Here is a 20,583-nt window from a genome sequence, read left to right as displayed (position 1 = left end):
ACACTTTTTCCTTTCCTTGTTTTTTTTTTCCAAAGAAAACTTCATCTCTTTTTTATGTTTGTAATTTTCTCTTGGGATTGTTTATGATATGAGTTGTGAAGGTGCTGTAATTAAACCTACTCACAAAGTGAGATTCGTTTATCCAATTTTGAGCATATTTACTATGGCTAATTGATGCGACAAGTCATGCAGTGTTGCATATACATGTGTGCACGCGCGCGCGCTTGCATGCATGCATATATAAATAGCTTGAATTATATGAAAAAAAATCATATAGTAGATGATCAATATAGATATCCACTATCTCAATCTCTTTATAGACTGTACAAACGAGGATGGGAGTGGAGACCAAACTGTTGCAAGTAGAGCTCCCAAGTCTCAATATTAAGTAGTACAACAGGTATCCATTTTTTTTCACCAGTGAGGCACAGTAAATCAAGGAATTTTTTAATATGGGAAAGAATATGACTGGTTAACACAAAGAAAGAGGATGGAAAAACCATACCTCCACCTATAATGTTCTCAATTGATGACTCTTCAGATTTTGTTAGACGTTCAAAGTGAAAGTGACAAGAAACTTCTTTAACAATATGAGGGATACCGTCAATTTCTTCCCTGCTCAATTACAAGTATATATCCATTGCTAAGCATAAAGTAAAGAAAGTCAAAATTTGAATACAATATTCTTTTTTTTCATTTGCTTAAAGATAACCTGCATGTTATCAAACCATGAAATATTTGATAAGGTGCGTCCACGAAAAGTATAACAAGACAACTGACATCCAACCTAAAGCTTTAAGCCATTTCTTCCTTTTTCTTTCGTTTTCGTTTTCTTGAATTAAATGAGTCAAGGAAATGGTTTATTGTTAACCTCTAGAAATTAATATATTTTCAACGCCGCATGTTCCCTAAGTTTTATACTTGTTGATACACTTGTACATATTTTGGATGCTAAAGATGGGAAAATGTGCGTTTTGTTTTAGATTGAATGTCATTGCTTAATTTTGCATATTTAACATTGGGTCAACGTGCAAAAATACTCAAACATTTTTTTGGAAGAGTTGCTGACATCCTTAAGCCAACACCGGTGCATTGGTGCCCATTGACTCATAAAAACATGTCAATATTCTACAATATGTTAACTTGGCGTGATGTCCATTAAGTGAGAAAAGTGGGGACTATAAGTTATGTCAGGTGTTCATCGATTGCCTTTGAACCTTTGAGATTCTAAGCACGTTAGTGATTGATTTGTTGATCTACTTTTGCCAATGAGTCCATGCAAATTGTTCAAAAACTTGCTAAGATAGACATTTTTGCTCTGGAACAAAGGCCAATTATTGGCGATGGCTAGGCTCAACGCACCAAGAAGGCATTACACTCCCTGTTCACAGTGATGATGGCAGAGGATGAGGATGGGAGCACGGCCAAGTTGAAAGAGAGAGCCTGATCTTTTGGAAGGAGAGGTTCTAGCAATGCTTCTCCTATCTATGTAATAAGCACGAAATTTGTGCTTATGATGTAGACTCTAGTTGCAACTATCTTGTGTCCTTAATCTGTATAATTTGTGCATTTCCATTGGTGATTGTTGCAAAGGTACTTTCATTGAAAGACCTTTTGGTGGAAATCAAGACATTAATAGGTAGATTGGAGCAAACCATGACTGAGATATGCCAAGCCCTTTCGGAGATTACGCGCAATATCGAGATATTAACTCAACGATCTGTCACTGGGTCTTTTAACTAGGAAACAATCACAACTACAATGTTGCCATTTCCAGTGTTAACTTCACCTCTGGGCTCCAACTTCATCGAGAACCCACAATCAAGTTCGGAACCAAGTGATGCGCTTGAATCGCTAGTAGTGGATCATTATCCATCTGTAACAACCGAAGAATTTTAAATAAAAATTTAATAAATGTTATTGTTGTATTTTAATTGTTGTTATACAAATTTATTCGGAATAAATCTGACGATAAGGATAGCCGGTATAGCGGAAGATATGTGGGTGCTACTCCCATCATGTCTCGAGCTCGACTCCCACAAAGCTGACGTTTTATTTTTTTCTGCCTTTTTCATTATGAAATTACATAATAGCCCTTCCTTTAAATTTGATAAAAATCTTCATCTTTCTTTTCGACTCCTCTGGAGTTCACCGACGGAGAAGAAGTTCTGACTATCCTCTCAAATCTGTAAATTCGTCCATCCCCTCCAGCGTTCCAGTGTTGCCGACGTGGGTCTCAATTCCACCGTGAGTTTGCTGTTGTTTTCTTCTTCTTCTGCCATTTTCTTGTTTTTGTTCTGTTTCTTTTCTAATTTCTGTTACCGTCGATCGCTGATGTGAAGGCCATGGGTGGTCTGTGTGAGAGGCAAAAAAGTTTGGTGCTCAAGGTTTTCGAACTTTCGACCGTCCTCTTCCTTTCTGAAATAGCTCGTCACCACCGTGGGGAGAGTTTCATCTGTTGCTTGAGCATCTTCTTTTCTAATCCTTTTCTCAGTTCGGCTGCCTCATCCTGCTCCTTTTTGTTCTGTTCTGCTGGGTTTAGGTGAGGAGATTCAAACCTTTTCATTGTTGGATTTGCTGTGAGTATAAGTGTGCTCTGTTGTTGCGCGTGAGATTACAGTGTTTTTTTTTTGTGCCCTGCTGCTGCTGCCGTACTGTTATAGAGAGGAGGAAATTCAAATTTGATCTGAAAAATTATCTTAAAGGTTGATAATGATATACATATGGGTCAGCTTTTGAGTTAAATTTATTTTGTTTAAATTGATTGATAATGAAGAATTAGTTAGGATTATGTCAGAAGAAATGAGATATGAAGCTTGAGGAATGATGACTATAAAATGGTTATTGAAATGCTTATTAGTTGAAATTGAAATTGATTTTTGAGTACTCATGGAGATTCATTAGTTATTGTGAGAAGGATGAAATTTAATTTGGATGTTACAAAGGATATTTGTTTATGGAATATATAATGTGATTTTTTTTGAATTTTTGAAAATGGATAGTTGTTGAGGAAATACTGACTGCTAGCATTTTTATGAGAAGATTGAAAATAATTTATGTTTGGTGCTTTGGCCAAATGTTAGTGAGGATTTTTTTTTTCTTAAACAAAATTCAAATGTATTATAGTTTAATATTGGTGATGAGTGAGCTTGGAAAAAGAAATTATTGTATTGGTTGAGAGTTAAATAAAATTTTAATATGATTTATAGGGAGTTTGGAAGGGGAGAAAATTAATTAAAGATGAGAGGAGAGATTTAAATTTTGGAGATTTCAAATAAGTGAATAGCATCCTATTTAATTTATTTTTTATAGTCTTTTATTGAAATATTTTTCTCTTATGAATTATATTAGTTTTAGAAATTATGAAACATTGATGAAGGATACTTGAATTATGATATGTGTATTTATTTATTTTCAAGAAATATGTTTCTAAGATTGATAAAGGCATTTTTGTTTATTAAACTCTAGAATTTCTTGGTTACTTAATTAGTGCAAGTTTTTACATTAGCTATGAAGTATTATTTTAGCAAATTTTGAGGTTTGAAATGATTCAGGTGAGTTTGGCATTGAGAACAAAAATTTTATTGTAGAAATAATTATTTTTCTCGCATGTTTGAAATGTGATTTTCAAAAGGACTCGAAACAGAACACTGCTGCTAACGGCAGTTCTGTTAGCCCGTAGCTGTGGTTAATAACTAGCTAGTTTGTTTCGTGGACTTTGTTCTCATGTTTGTTATTCGTGGGCTTTATACCTGCGTTTGATTTCGTGGTCTTAAGCCACATTTGGTTAGCCTTACCCTCGTGAATTATATGTCCACATTTGTTTTGTACCTTTGGCTGTGTTTGGTTACTTATCCTTATGGACTGTGTGTTCATGTTTGTTTTCATGGCATAAGCCGTGTTTGGTTATTTACCCTTGTGGACTGTATGTTCACGTTTGTTACCTGTTTTGTAAGTCCTTAAAAATTTGAATTTTGATTAACTCACTATTCGAAATTCCAATGATTTCAATTATCAAGTGCACTATTTTGATTTGTGTACGAGTAATTTGTTTTCTTTAACCAAGATAAATTAAAGTGTTTTCAACTCACTCTCATTTTATAGTTATGATTATGATTTACAGATTTATGAAGTTATTATGTTGAATTATCATCTTTTCAATTATTTTACACGATTATTTGAGTTTATTATTTTAATTCTTTTAAATTATGTTTTGGGGATGCTATTCATTGAAAAATTTAATTTGGTCTCAGATTCATTAACTGACGCTGATCCTACTGCCGACCTCAAAAGGGCAATACAGCTATATTGGATGAAAATTATGTTTGGTATTGTTACCTTTAATGTAAATATTTAAGTTTTATGTATTTTAATTTAGAGGAAGAATTAGTTGCTCAACATAGATTGTTGTTAAGACTTTATTTTGATTTATATATTGTTACTGACTAGAAGGAGCTAAACTCCTGATTGATATTGTATTCTGTGAAAATTGTTTTTGTAGAATTTTCAGGAGATCTTATTTACAGGGGAGGTTTCGCCGAAATTTCTACGAAAACGTTGAAGTCTTGTGATAATTAATATTAAAAGTGTTAGAATTTATATATAATCTGATTTTTTTAAAACGGAATGAATTTCATTTTAAGACTTACGAGAATGCGTGATGTAGTTTGCATCCGTGTCAGTTACCCTCTATTTTTAAGGTGTGACACCATCATTGCTAATTGTATCAGAAATGGAATGCCTTTTTTCCTCATCTGCCATTGATGGAAAGGACGACACCAAAGACTACATAACTTTGGTAGTCATTGACTTGGGAACTGTCCAAGCTTCGATTGCAGAATCTAGTATGCTCATAACTCATTCCTATGGTGTTTGATTTCTTAAGGTCGACACATTTTGTGAGAGATTCATTCCACAACCACTTATTGGCTGAGGGTATCATTCAATTCCAGCATCTATTCCGGCCCTGACTGCTTTAATAGAGGAAAATAATTTGCTCAAACAAGATTCAGCACAAGTAGGTAAAGGAATGCTCAATGACTTGACTCATTACACCAAATGTGATTCGAGTAATTCTCTTCCATTTCCTCTAGATATGAACTCCCATATGTAAGCTTGTATGGATTGGACTAAGTAGCCAAGAGAATTTAAGGAGCGTAGAGTTCATTTTAGTGGATATATTTTTCAGTTGAAGCCTGTTGGTAACTTGATTATTAGCTTAGTAGTTAGTATTGAACCCAATGTTTTCCTCTTCCATTATAACTATTCTGGTTCCCGTCAGTTCACAGACTTCTGCAATATTTTTATTTTGTGGGATGATGATTTTGTTATGGCTCAGTTGCTAGATATTTTTTTTGTGGTACCATGGATCCCCTTGTTCATTGCTTTAAATTGTTTTAAGATAATTGGCTCTTTGACTATAATTTATGGGGCACACAAGACACTACAAGCACCTGATAGCTTGGATTTTATCTTCACTTCTGATCCTGAAATTATCCTTGATGTTTTGCTCTCTTCTATGCCTTGTCAAATTATGGGGATTATGTTTTATTTTCACAATTTGCAATATGAAGGTGGTTCTAGATCTATAATCAATGTTGTTGGACATGGATTTCTTACTTTTGTCTTTGATCCTGGAGATGTTACAAGTAGTAAGTATTTGAAATTTGATGTTGAGGCCTATCACCAATAACCATTTTGCGTGCTGCAATTGATGCCACGACAATGTTCCACAATTCCAATTGTATTACCTCTCTCCAGTCATTACACCCTAGTTTCAGGTCTCGAGTTTTGCACAATTATATACACTATATCGCAGTTTGCAATTATTGATACTAGGGAATCTCAACATGCTCTGCCTATGAAAATTTAATTATTGATGGCTACTTGATTATTATCATTGAAGAATTTACTTTGTAAGTTGGCCTTGGTCCTTGTCTTTTTGTTCATGTCATAGTGGGCAATGTGATAAGATATAGTGATGGAAGCAAATAAAGCTTTATAGGGTTTCATTTAGGGTCCCAATCTTATACTTCGGTGTTAGACCTTGGTGAAGACACATATTCACTACAAAAAAAAAAAAAAATCCATCGCTAAACGGGTTAGTGACAGAATTAGCAATGAAAAATTTTCATCACTAAACAAGGATAAGCTATTTCAATTTTATGATAGAATGTACTCCGTGGCTAATCCGTTACAAATAAAAATTTCATAAAAAATTATCATTGCCATGTCACCTAGTAAGCCAATACCACCTCATCATCATGTCATTACCATCTCCCTGTCATATCGCCTCCATGTCACCACGTCACCTCCACATTATATATTAACTTCAAATATGCCTTGGCCAAGTTCGAACATAACCGGTTGAGCTGAAGAATATCTTTAGTCTTTAATTGATAAATTAAATATATAATATCTAACTGCCCATATATATATATATATATATATATCAATAAATATCTAATTTAAATATATTTATTTATTTAGAATTCTTTTTATTATCAATAAAATAAACTAATTTTTTATATAATACTTATTTATATTATATTATATTTTAAAAAAATTATTTTCTATAGAAAATTTAATATTAAAATGAACAAATATTTTATTATCACTATATATTATATTATATTTTTCATAATATATACTATTTTATACTTTAAAAATTATTTTTTAAAAATGTTTTTATTTTTAAATAACAATAATTAGGTATGTTACTATGTTATCAAAAAATTAATTAAATATATAATTTAAATTCTTATAATTATTATTAATATCTAAATAATTTAAAATAATAAATTATAATTATTAAATTTTTGATTTATAGTATGATAATAAATTATTAAATAAATTATATAGAAATATATATCATAAATCATATAATAAAATTTACAATAATTTGTGACAGAATTATGATGGAAAGGTTTGTGATAGAATTTCCAATTGCAAATGCTATCACAAAATGAGAATAACGTATCTTAAAAATTAGCGACGGACTTTTCCATCAAAAAATTTCATCACAAAATTATTTCTGACAATATAGTGAAGAAATAGTGAAAGAATTTTTAGCGATGAAATATTTCGTCGCTAAATTTCATCAGTAAAATTATTTCTAATGGCTTAGTGACAAAATAGTGATTGATTTTTTAGCGACCGAATGTTCCATTGCTAAATTTCATCAGTAAATTAGTGATGATTTGTGACTGATTAGCAAAGAAAATTTATTCCATCATTAATTCACTATTTTTTTGCAGTGATTGATTAATTTTTGTTCTAAGAATTGCTAATGAAGACCTTCACATGAACCATAGAATGACCTTGCTTGCCTCAATTAATTTTCGACCACCTAGAAGAATTAGGTGTGGAGCATTCCATGAAATTAAAACAAGAGCTAAGTCTATTTAATTCTAGTAGAAAATGTTCTTTATCTTAGCTTATCAGCTGAAGTTGTGGAAGGGTGGGCACTTATGGGATGGTAAATTCTTTTTATTTGATATTTTAGTCTTTGTTACATTCATCCCTCTTTAACCTTAAATTTTGGAACCCATATGACACAATGAGTGTTTGATTATTGGCATATTTGATTAGTTTTGAATGCTAGGAGTTTACAGAGAAACTATTGCTTCAATATTGATACTAAGACCTCTTTCTAGTTGTGCTTGAACTTTATTGCTTTAGGTTTGAATTTTCCAATTTCATTTTTGTTCTTGGTGAGGTTACATGCATTGAGAGCTTGCAAGTTAGCTTGAGCCTTGGAAAGAATGCTAGAAATTGTTGTTCCTATTTGCATTGGATTGTGCCCTATATGATTAAGGTTCTAGATTTCATTATAAAGTTGGTAAGTGCACATTTCAATTGTTGTTGGATGATGGCTAACCTCCACTTTCATGGTGCGGTTTATTTTAGCAACTGGTCTTTTTATTTGGCTTTTGATGAAAGCCAAGGGGTACTAAAAACTATTTTGCATCATTATTTGCTAATTAACTCTGATGAGCTAATACAATATCGAGCCCTTACTGTAATGAGTTACTCCATGCATGGCAATCTTGATTTCCTTTTAAATGGTGGGCCATGTTTAGTTAATGTATGCTTGGGTTTGCAAATGGCTTTTCTAAGGAAACTTCTCTTCATGTAGTTTTGATCATGGTCGTTGTTGTGACTCGGGGAGTTTTGAAAGATGGACTAAATGCATGCCTTTTCAAATATGTGTCTTGGGTCTCTTTGAATAGTCTTGACCCACTAATGAATACCACTATGGCTACTTTCAAGGGAATTTTATTACAACAAAGGTAAATGAAGCTCTTAAAAAAATTACAAATGGTAGAGTCAATAGATCTAATTGTATCCCTATTGAAGTGTGAAAATGTTTAGATGAAGAAGGGGTGTGATGGCTAACTAAGTTATTTAATAAGGTCTTGCAGTCCAAGAAAATGCTTGACGAATGGAGGAGAAGTACCTTAGTTCCTATTTACAAAAATGAAAAGAGGATATTTAGAATTGTGCAAGCTGGAGAGGAAATATTCATATTGTAATTTTGATAAGAAGTTAGTCAGTAATAATTTAAAAGTAAGGTTGGGAGATCAAATTATACTTCAAGTGAACAAGTTTAGATATTTAGCATTTATTATTCAACATGATGGAGAAATTAATGAATATGTTGCACATAAGATACAAGTTAGATAGTTCAATAGGAGAAATGCTAAAGAAGTCATTTGTAATCGAAATGTGCCTAATAAACTTTAAAGAAAGTTTTATCAAATTGCTATAAGACCAACTATGTTATATGGTAGTGAATGTTGGCTTTTAAAGGGACAACAAGAGCATAACATTAGAGTAGCAAAGATGAGAATGTTGAGATGGATGTGTGGGCATACACAAAAAGATAAAATCTAAAATGAGCATATATGAGAAAAGGTGAATGTGGCATCTATTATTAAGGAAAAAATGATAGAAAATTATTTAAAATAGTTTGGACATGTATAAAGAAGGCTATAGGAGGCACTGGAGAGGAGAGTGAAATGGATAATCTTGAGTCTTGTAGAGATAGAGGACAACTAAAGAGAACACTTGTGAAAGTTGTTGTATAAGATCTTTTAGTTAACAATATTCTTAAAAGTTTGGTTAATAATAAAGCACAATGATTTCATGCAATCTATATAGCTGACTCCACCTGATAGGATAAGGTTTATTAAGGGAGGCTATGTAATGGATGGGTCAAGAAAAATATGAAGTGAATTTTTGAGTTTACACTTAATGTGCCAAAGGCGTTTATTGGGCTAAGAAATATAAGTCCACAAGTTGGATATAATGAAAGGCAAGAAGAAATATGGAGGGTGTGAAGAACATTGTTGAGCATTTTTCTCTCAGTTTGCTTCCTTTGTTCTATCTCTTATTTCTCCTTCCCTTATTTTTTCTACAATGTTTGTTATTATGGTGTCATTGTCTTAATTCAGTATTATAGCTTTTTTTATGATTTGAAACTTATTAATGTACTCAGCTTTTGGATTATTGAACATTAAGACCTGAGTATATACTTTAGTTTTTAGCCCATAATCTGTGCATTTTCATTAGTGATCGTTACATCATTTTTTGACATCAAGGCAATTGGGTTGGGCTTAGCCGATGATAAGGTTGTTTGAGAAGATAGCAGAAGAGTAGAAGAAAAAGGAAAGGAAAGGTTATGTAAGACTACTAGAAGAGATGCAGAGGTTGGAGAAGATAGGTCAATCCTTGATAGATTTTATCAACTCATTTCAATTTCCCATATTGGAAGAGTACTTAGAGGAGATGAATTCACAGGTGGAAGAGTTGGCAGATATTTGTAGAAAGATGGAAGAAGGTTTGGTACTTTTACAATAGCAAATCAAAGAGGTGTTTTATAGGGTTGTGAGGAGCTAATTAGAGTTTCTTGATGTCTTAGACCAAGCTAGGAAATTATTTGCATCTACATATTGTGTAAAGATTAAAGGCAGTTTCTTCTTGTTCTTCTTTTCTTTTACTATGTACTCTTTGCATCTTCTGAATGATAAGTTTAATTTTGAGTAGGAAAAAAAATGAGTTGTCCTTGTATTGCTAGTAAATTTATGTTTAAACTCATTATGTGTAGCTAAACTCTTATCCTAGGATTAATAGAGCTTTATTTATGAATTAGTGAATGTTTTCTATCCTCTTTGGCTATTTAATGGTATTTGTGTTTATCCATTTATGGTCTTCATGTTTTCTTGCTAATATAAGCTATCAATCTAGACTGATTTGGTTTTCTAATAGACTCTATAGAAAAATTGATATAGTCCATCTTCTATATTGTATGAGATCAACTTTAAGCATGCTATGTTGAATGGATGATTTTGCTAAAAAGGTAGAGATACACTTTGTAGTCTCATATAGTCAAATTAGGTTTACTCTTCTATTATGATAATAACTACATCTTGAAAAAGATTGGAGCTTAAATTAATTAGATAGCATCTATGATATTGAGAGATGTTTAGAGATAGAATTGAATTCTATACAAGTATTAAATAAATCTTAGGGATGTTTATGGAATGGAAAGGGATTGGAATAGCCTTATCCTATGTCTTAAGCCAAAAATGGAATAATGGAAATTGTCTTGTCCTTGTTCATACCTCTCTAGTCTTAGAATTATTATATAGCACTAACATCTGATGGTTAGTACTTGATTATGAATCAAATCTAGTGAGAATGTAATGTTTTTATTTAAAAACTTATAACATACACCTAATTGAGATACCTGTTGTGGCATCAAAGAAAGAAGTAGTGACATACCTTTTTTTTAAGTGCCAACCACGCATGTGAGCTACTTCAAACAAAGCCAACCTCCACTTCTCCACCTTTTCCATGCTTTCATGCCTAGCCTTTGCCAATCTAAAACTTCCTGATTCATGTCTTACATCTGAAGGATTTGCATCGTAGAAAATTGGGATAACCAATGTGCCCTTTGTTTTCATACAATCGATGATCATAGCAAGGACATCAAGACTCCATGTGGAAGAAGCATAAGATTAAGAGAATATAATAATGGAAATCCTTGACTCTTCAATTGCTTCATGGTTGGGCAAATATCTTCTCCCCATCCGAACCTCCCGACATCTTTGAAAGCACTAATATTGTTTTCAAGTAAAGCATAACATAAATTGTTCGTGAAAGAGTGGGAATTGCTGCCATGAAAGCCTAAAAAATACATCACATCTCGATCCTTGTGCAAAAGAAGATGATATTATTATAGCCATTAATTACTACTAATTTTAACAGTAAAAGTACACATTCTACTAGCAATAGATAGATGCAATAGGTCTATGATCATGTCAAAAAAGCTTCAAAATATTATAATCAAGGTGTAAGTATATGAACAAATTACAAGCATACATTGATGAAACTTACATGTGTAGTATGTTAAATTCACTGAATAAATAGATAAGTTATAACTAGTTGACCCATATAAATAGGATGGAATATGGCTTATAGTCACGTGTTATTGTTATTCTATTATTTGTGAGAATATATTAGGTTTTCTTCCTTGCTAGAGTAAAAGAAAAAAAAATTTAATAGTCACATTTTTTGTTGTTTTACTATTTTACTTGAACATCAATTCAAAATAGCCAAAAATATTTCAACTTGCAATATTTGCAAGCTAATCATGTGCTAATTAAAATACAAGGGAGATAAGCTAAGAAAACAAATATTGGAAGAGTATCCTAACATTGAATGCAGAACGGCCATGCATAGCAGAGCATAAATAATAAGGCTGAGAATAAATGGAAAAGCAGAGATAAGAATATTCTAAATACCTAGTTTAAGGAATATGATATTATTATCAAACTTGATTTCTTCATTACATACATTAGCTCCTAAATAAATTTTCCCATCAATTTAAACTTTGGGTGTACTGTTCTTGATGAAAATCGACACATGATTCAAGTAATTCTGATTAAATGAACCGAAGAGTTCAGTCTTTCCAATAAAGCTATATAGATCATATACATACATATGATTAGCCTCTAATGTTGATAATGAGAACGGTTGATAAGGAAATGCAGTAACATCTTTAGATGTGCCATTTATGAACATGGATACGTGAATGTCAATGTTATAGTTGAGATCTTTAACAAGAATCCATGTAAGAATCACAACAAGGAACTCTTCATGAATCTAAAAGGATAGAGAGGGGTTGTGGCTAACTGTGTCAAGCAATTTTGGGAACTTCTTTTCTAGAAAAGCATAGTTTCTTTTGCCTTGCCCTTGGCGAACAACCTGACAATTACACATTAAGAAAAATTTGAGAAATGATATATATAGGTAACAAGATAATATAATTGAAGTAAAGATTGGAATGGGTACCTAATTGAATACTCTACTTTTGGACAACTCAGTCAACCGTGTGCAAGGCGTTGAATTTGTCTAGGTTTGGCGGCATTCCCAAATTATATTGAAGTTGCTTGCAATTATGAAGGACAAGATATTTCATATGGTAACATTCTTCCAAGCATGCAAGAAGAGTTATGAATTTACCATGACTTAGATCTAATTGTATCAAATTTGGGAAGTAAGAAAGGCATAGAGCAAGAGAGTCATCTGATAAATTGCAATTTGAAAAGTAGTAATATTCTATTTTTTAAGACAATATCCTGTGGCCTATACTTGCTTCTTCTTCATCTCCACATTTCTTCAAATATCTCATCCCTTCACATAAATTTGTACAAAGTAATGAAAGATTTGGCAACATGAAAATGCTATCTGGACGTTGTTTAATATGATGGCACTCCTCTATGTTTAACATTTCAAGCCTAATGAGATTGCAAATTGAAGATGGAAAATCTACAATGGTTGTCTTATCTAATTCAAGTGTTCTCATCTTTGTCATCTTCACCAATATTTCTAGGAAGTATTGTAGACTTGAACATCCAAATAGATTAAGATGTTCAAGAGATGCCATACTAAGGCCATGAGGCAAAATCTTCAAGTTTTTGCATCACATGGCACTCAATTCTCTAAGTTTATTTAAACATCCAACTGAATCATGAATTTCAAGCAAGTTTGGACAATCATCAAGATACAACTCTATTAAATTAGAAGCTCCTGATAAATCTGGTATTCCTTGTAAGGATTTACAGCTTTTAAAATTCATGTGTCTTAAACTCTCAAACTTTTGCAAAACATTAACAAACATTTATTTTTAAAAAAAATAAAAAAGGAAAGAAAAACGTAGTTCTAATAAACTATACTTACCTTATTAAATGGCTAGAGCAATTCAACATAACTATAAGACAAGTCGAGATAAACAAGTTCTATTGGACAAAAATCATGTGGTAAAAGTTTAAAGGGATATTTCTTCCACTCCAACCACCTTAAACTATTTGGAAGATATGAGGGGCTTTTAGAAAAGTGAGCATTCTTTATCACAAGCATTCTGAGTTTCTTTATCTTCACAAATTCCTCTCCACTCCATTGCACTTCTTTACCTTAAGGTAAGTCTAGAACTATGGCCTCAACTTTATTAGTTCCCTTTCAAAATGAAAAGCACATAATATATTTCAAACTTTGGTTAAGCATCAATAATGTTCAAGTTTTGAAAGAAAAAAATGCATGTTCATGGTCTTACTGTGTCATGTTGTAAGACTTGAGGAATGTCTTGATAGAACCATAACCTACTACGTTCACCAGGCTCATCTTGTGATTCTTGATGAATAATCTCTTTACCCATATCTTTGATTATGTCATGCATGATTGCACAATCTCCTTCAATATTTATAAGGAATTTATCAATAAGCACTTGGATGGCATATTCCAGTTTGATTTCATGAAGGCATAGCAACATACACTTGATATCATCCAATTTCTCACCATTGAAGAAACAAGCCAAATCAAGGAAAACTTTTTTCTCAAATTCTCCTAAAGCATCGTAGCTTAATTGGACTGCTCCTAAAACTCTTTTATGTGGTATTGCCTTAAATTGATCTAATGCGTTGTTCCATTGATCAACTCCTTTACCACATAAGTTAGAACCCATCACTTTTAAAGCTAATAGAAAGCCACAAGTATAATGTATAGCACGATTGCAAACCTCCATGCTGGTAGAATCCAGATTTTCATTTTTAAAGGCATGCCAATTTAGCAACTGAAGAGATTCCTCATAATTTAATTCCTTAACATCATAGATACTTTCACTTTCAATACCATGACTTACTAACAATTGTTTATTCCTTGTTGTGATGACAATTCTACTTCCAGAACCAAACCAATCACAACTTCCAGCTAGTGCTTTTAATTGTTTTGGTTCATCAATATCATCAAGAATCAAAAGAATTTTCTTTCGGGTAAGCCTATATTTTATTATTGGTATTCCTTCATGAATATCACCCAATTTAAGATCCTTCTCCATGACTAATTGATGGAGTAATGTCTCTTGAAGATGTAACAAGCTAATATTTTTAGATCTTTTTAAAGAAAACATGCGCCTTCAAAAAGATCACTAATTGAATTATATACAGTTCTTGCAACCGTTGATTTACCTATTCCACCAGCACCCCAAATTCCTACCATTTTAGTTTCCTTAGTAGACCCAAGTTCTAAACGTGAGATTAAATCCTTTGCTCGGGGCACAAGTCCAATTGGATAATCTGTGATAGATAAAGGCTTACAATCAATCCTAGTAGAGACTTCACTAACAATCCCTACGATATGCTCTTATTCATTTGCAATCCTGATCAATTTGTAAGAAATTCACTGTTAGTCAAATTAAAAATTAAGTTATGCACAAGTTTTAGAAATATACAAGTTCATTCTGTTTTTCCTTTTCCTTTCCAATAAGAAATAGTCTAATTTCTTCACCTAACACTACAACTTTTTTTTATCTCTAGCAACACTTTGCACTACTACAGAATATATCTTTAGGAGCGGGTATTTAGGAGCGCTTCTTTAAAAAGTGCTCTAAAATGTAAATGCGGAATTTACCGGAGCGCTTTTTTAGAAAAGCGCTCCTGTATGTCAGGGCTTTTCAATAAGATAACGCTCCTAATTAATATAAATATAATATTATAAAAAATTTAAAAAGACCTTCGGGAGCGCTCGTAATTAAGTGCTCCGAAAGACTATCTTCTGAAGCGCTCTTTGAAGAGCGCTCCGGAAGATCAACTCTTTCGGAGCGCTCTTGGAATGAGCGCTCCAAAAGAGCTCATCTTTCGGAGCGTTCTTTTAATGAATAAGTAATATTTTTCATGTGTTGCTATTGATCCTCACTTTAAGTAACAATTATTTGGCAACAACTAAAAACTGTACTCTAAAGTGGAATAGGCAATAATTTTCAAATGTTGCAATAAAATTCTAAAATAAGTAACATAAAAACTATTGCCTATAAAACTTCTTTTATTAAAACATTTAAAAATTGTCCCCTATTTCAATAAGCAATAAAAAATAAAATGTTGCCTTTAAATGTTCCTTTTCACAATAGTTAAGAATTGTTGCCTATTATTTACCAATATTAAAAACTATTTACTTTCATTTTTATCCAATTTTTAACATATTCTTATTACTTTATTTATTATTTAATTAATTTAATATTTTATTTATTAAACTAATTCAAAAGTTAATTTAAATAATATCTATATATAATATTTTGTAATAATGTTAGAAGAGTGGTTAGAGGCTAGACTGATATCCAAAAGGTTCAAGGTTCAAATCCTAGATAGGAGAATAAATATTAAATTTTTCCCATTTTAAGTTCATGCAACAATTCTTAATTATTGCCTATTCTTATAGAAGGCAACAACTCAAAACTGTTGCAATAAATTGATGTGAAAACTGTTGCCTATTGTTATACTCTAAGACAACAATTTTTGCTAAGTGTTGCTTAAAATTTTAAAAACTATTACCTTAAACAATAGGTAGAGCCGAGAATACAGGCCCAGCCTGTCGGGTTGGCCCATTTAACAGGAGGGTCGGGATTGCTATTAAAACCTTTCAAATGTAATTTGGGCTTAAATGAGTTGGTCTTGATGGGCTCAAAAATAAACGGGCTAGCCCTAAAGGGCTGAGGGCCAGCCCATTTAAGCCCGCATAACCTTTTTTTGGTATTAAAATATTTTTTTTGTATTCAAATAATTAACATTTGATAGACTCTTGGACTTGAAAAAAAGTTTAAGCATGATCTATCTATACATGTTAGCCCATATTTGCAGGGAAGAAAAAACATTAAAAAAATAACAACTAACCCTAAATCCCCTAACTTAACTCTCTATACTACATTCCACCAATTCTGCCCCTTTGCAATTTATCTCTTATTCATATGAGTTGTGCTCGTCTCTCATCATTCCTCTTTATCGATAGCATCTCCTAACAGTGCTCCTTTGTCTATGACGGTGCTTCATTGTGCTTCTTCATTTATGACAGTGCTTTGCTAAGCTCAAAGACTCAAATGAAAGCGTCTCTCAAGTCCTCCTCTTGCTCAAATAGAACCGTAGTCTAATTTGCTTTTCCTTGTTCTTCCCTCATTCTTAGTTTTTATCTCAGTCAAACTTGTGTCTATGGTTTATCTTGTTTAGTCATTCAGATGCTATCATTTTGTCTGTGTTTATGATTTATTTAGTTGTTTTATTTTGATTACTGTCATTTTGTTTATTGATATGATTGTACTCTTGATTTATATACTGGTATAAAATTTTTGAGTAGTGAAATGAAATGGAGTATTAATATTTAATTTAATAAAAACATTTAATAGAAAAAATAAAAATAAGTAATAAGGCTTGAAGCCTGTAAGGCCAGCCCTGAGCCTGTTATTTCAAGGGCCGAGCCCTACAATTCAATACCTCTAAAGGAAAATAGATTTTTTAAGCTCGGCCTTTTTAGGCTCAAGCCTGGAGCCTGTTATTTCAAGGGCCAAGCCTTGCAATTTGATACCTCTAAAGGAAAATAGATATTTTAAGCTCGGCCTTTTTAGGCTCGAGCCCATTAAGGGCCGACCCTTTAAGGCTGGGTTGGCTCATTTTCCTAGCTCTAACAATAGGTGACGTTGGAATATGTAATAGTTGAAAAATATTACCTAAAGTCAAAGGTAACAGTTTTCATATATAGTTATAACAGTAGTTTTGAACTGTTGTTATAAAGCAAAAATGTTGTAGTATAATTTAAATTTACAAGTGTTGGGAAATTTTTAAATAGCACAATTTTAAATTCAATCCCAATTATTGGAAAAATAGTAATTAAATTTATTATGTAATTAATGGTAAATTTAAGTATTGTTATAAACATGAATAAAATAATTACTCAAATTAATAGGATTCTAGGGGTTATAGAATTTAGCTGCAGTCATATCGGCCGGGGAAGTTATAACTAAGGTCTAATTGTAACCACGCATGCCTAAATATTTTGCCATTTTAATAGATGTTGAGATAATCCCCAAATAGCTAAAAAAAAAATAAAAAGAAAAAGAGGGAGAGATGATACTTGGGTTTGAGATGACAGCCTTTCAATTCAGCTGCTAGGGACAAAGCCAACCTCCATTTTTGCACCTTCTCTTTATTGTCTTTGAATCGTTCCTCCAGTCTCGCCAATGCTTTTGCATAGCTTCTTCTCGGACGTCGAAGCTCTGATGGATCCACATGGTAAAAGACTGGATATATCTGCCGACCTTCCTCCTTGAAGCACTCCAGAATCTTTGCAAGTTCTTCCAAGCAAAAGGTCGAGTTTGCATAGTTTTTGGAGAAAACTATGATTGCTACTCTGGATTCTTGTATGGCTTTGAAAAGTGCTTCTGTGATTCCTTCTCCTGTCCTGAATTCCTTCGTCATCTTTAAAGACATGAATGCCTCTTTGACGCAGAGCTTCGCGGAGATGGCCAATGAATCCTAAGCGAGTGTCTTCGCCGTGGAAACTAAGGAAGACGTCATAAGTCCATTTGTATGTGATGGAAGAAGATCCTGCTTGTCGTGCCATGATAATCTTATCAGACTCGCAGAGCTGAATTAAAACCGCAGAAGCGCAGAGCAACGCAAGAAGAAAAAGGAAGCATTGAATAAAGCAAGAAGAGATCTCCCAGGACCGGAAAGAACGAAGGATAGTGAAGTGTAATATAATAAGCAGAAGTTATATGTGAATGTATGACCACGAAGCTTCTGCCATATTTGAAAATAAATATATATGAAGGTGGGAAACGCGCAACGGGGAAATAATATTTCCGTGGCTCCAAATTCAAAGCCATAGGAGATTTATATAATGAAATTGCAGGTTACCCTTTCACTTTCAGAGAGCTTTCTTAAATTAATAGACATAATTATTTTTTAATGATAGCAAGTTTGGGTGAGTTGGGTCTGGTTGTCTAGGGATTTACTAGGACATACATTCAAGCTCAAAAAATGCTATAGCAATACTTACAAATCATTAGCTAACAAGATCCTCAAATTATATTGTACAAGAGTTTCTCTTTAAAATTTTTAGTACTCCATCCCATATTTTTTTAAAATTTCCAACCCCCAAACGTAATAACTTATCAAACTACCAGTGTATTATTGTTCATATTATTTGATATTTAAATTTAAAATGATACAGAACATCGACATATGTCGTTTATATAGATATCCTTTTTTATTTGTTTAATTTTTTTCTTTTTTCTTTTTAAAGTTGTCTGTCCTCCCTTTTTCCATCAATCAAAAAATGTATTGACACGCCCACCACTATACCTCCACCAAACTTCGTCTCAATCCCTTAATTTTAAATGGCATTGATTCCATAAAGGAACAGCAAGTTAGGAAAATAACTTGAGGAAAAGGAATTGAATATATACAATCTTATGCATAGTGTCTATTTAAACATTAAGCACTCAAGTCTGTCCTTATTTTGATCATTTGTCTAGTTTTTCCCTCCTCTTCGTTTAGTTTTCTTTTTAATGGGTTCTGCTCTTTTTTCTTTAGGGTTTATAAAATGGAAATTATGGTTATCTACTTTTCACTTCAGATTATGGGGTCCCATCAGTACATTCATAGTGTTTGTTTAAAATTATAAGCACCGAAAATATGCTTTTATTATATTCATCACTGCGACTTGTTTGCTTCCATTTTTTATCACAAAAAATTACTTCTCTTTTGGAAGAAGATATCTTTAAAAAAAAATTACCCGTTTGGCTTCAATGCAATTTTAAATATGGGATGGTTTGTTAAAAAAAAATTACTCTCCTTCTTTGTTACTTTTTTTTATATAATTTTGAGGTTTTTTATTTTAAATTATGTATATTCTATATTGCAATTAAACAAATAAAAAAAATATTCTTTAATGTAATTTATTAAAATATTTTACGAATAATTTCACCCAAATAATATTTTACCATTAAGGAACAGGTCATAATAAGTTTTTTTGTCAGTGATTACATAAAAAAGTTTTGTAAGTAATTAATTATTATTATTATTACTATTATTACTAAAATAAAAACCAAAACCAACCACAATGACGCGGGGACGGGTGACCAGGCAAAGAGAGCGAAAAACAGGAAGAAAAATATTGTCAAGCAACGTTGATTTGGGGGCATTATAATCGAAAAATTTAGGTAGAGGGACCTAATAATGTCAAAATTTATTTTAAAAGACCCATAAAAATTAAAATTAGCATGAAGGACCAAGGTATGTGTAATTGACTATTATAACCATAGTATAAAATCTGTCAATAATTCCTTAAAATTAAATTGAGTACTGTATAAATTATTAGAGCACTCTTTTAAAAATAAGGTTGTGCACTTTTTAATTCCACACACAAACATAAAAGGTAATATTAAAATTTTTATTTAAAAATAATCGAATCAATATATTTTTAAAATATTTACTTTAAAAAAAGTAAATCAATATAATTTAAAAATTTTACTGAATTATTACATTTTGCAAAGATTATCCTATCTAATTTCTGCACTTACAAATTTTCAAGGAGATGAGATCATGAACTTGGTACAAGTTTATGGGCATTAGTGCAACTTTGTTTTATTTGTTGTTTTTCATCTCATTGTTATTAAAATGAAAAAAAGAAATAGCTTTGTCTTGGATAATACATTTTTGTTAGCAATTTTCAAATAAAACATGTGAAATGTAGTTAGGAAAAAATTTAGGTGATTTAATTTAATTAGGGCCAATTTAGTATTTTTAAATTTATATTTTTGTATTTGGTCTTTCTAAATAATTACTATTTTTAAGATCTTCTATAATAAATATTATACCCTAAAGGTCCTTCATTATAATTTTTCCCATTATTATAATTATTTCTTAAAAAGTTAATGTCAGATAAGTTTATACTTTCTAGGGACTTTACATTAAAATAATTATCCTATTTTGTGATCTTCTTTCGTCATTTTCCTGCTTAAATGGTATTCATTAGTCATTTCCCTTTTTTTCATTTTCCAATTCAAGGAATCAAAGTTAAATTAATTATTAATCAGGTAACGTTTGATTTATATTTTTAAAATTATTTCCATCTTTTTTAGAATAATCTTATATGGAAATTAAATGTTACAACAATTAATTAGTCCATATTGATGAATACTCCTCTAGTCTTATTTATAAAATAGAAAGAGAAGATTAATTTTGGTCTTATTTA

General features: G+C 31.8%; 2 long non-coding RNA genes across 5 annotated transcripts; one reads left to right on the top strand and one right to left on the bottom strand.

Annotated features, from left to right (window-relative positions):
* The first annotated feature begins 2,142 nt into the window (after window positions 1-2,142).
* LOC129319715 (uncharacterized) lies at window positions 2,143-4,599 on the top strand. The gene is made up of 3 exons (XR_008595518.1): window positions 2,143-2,247; window positions 2,343-2,542; window positions 4,254-4,599. It is a non-coding gene; the product is annotated as an uncharacterized LOC129319715 (long non-coding RNA).
* LOC129319699 (uncharacterized) lies at window positions 2,532-18,115 on the bottom strand. 4 transcript variants are annotated; one of them, XR_008595515.1, is made up of 4 exons: window positions 17,458-18,115; window positions 12,358-14,719; window positions 10,786-12,270; window positions 6,728-8,466 (listed from the first exon to the last, which is right to left on the bottom strand). It is a non-coding gene; the product is annotated as an uncharacterized LOC129319699 (long non-coding RNA). The 4 variants fall into 4 exon arrangements; XR_008595517.1 differs by having other exon boundaries at window positions 12,358-13,521; XR_008595516.1 differs by lacking the exons at window positions 6,728-8,466; window positions 17,458-18,115 and adding an exon at window positions 2,532-2,654 and having other exon boundaries at window positions 12,358-15,417.
* Window positions 18,116-20,583: the final 2,468 nt, after the last annotated feature.

The sequence above is a fragment of the Prosopis cineraria genome, unplaced genomic scaffold (genome assembly GCF_029017545.1).
Source record: "Prosopis cineraria cultivar Desert tree isolate PC_DT_omini unplaced genomic scaffold, ASM2901754v1 PC1, whole genome shotgun sequence".
Taxonomy (NCBI): domain Eukaryota; kingdom Viridiplantae; phylum Streptophyta; class Magnoliopsida; order Fabales; family Fabaceae; genus Prosopis; species Prosopis cineraria.
Note: the sequence above shows the minus strand (reverse complement) of the source record. Positions and strands in the feature narration are given on the sequence as shown.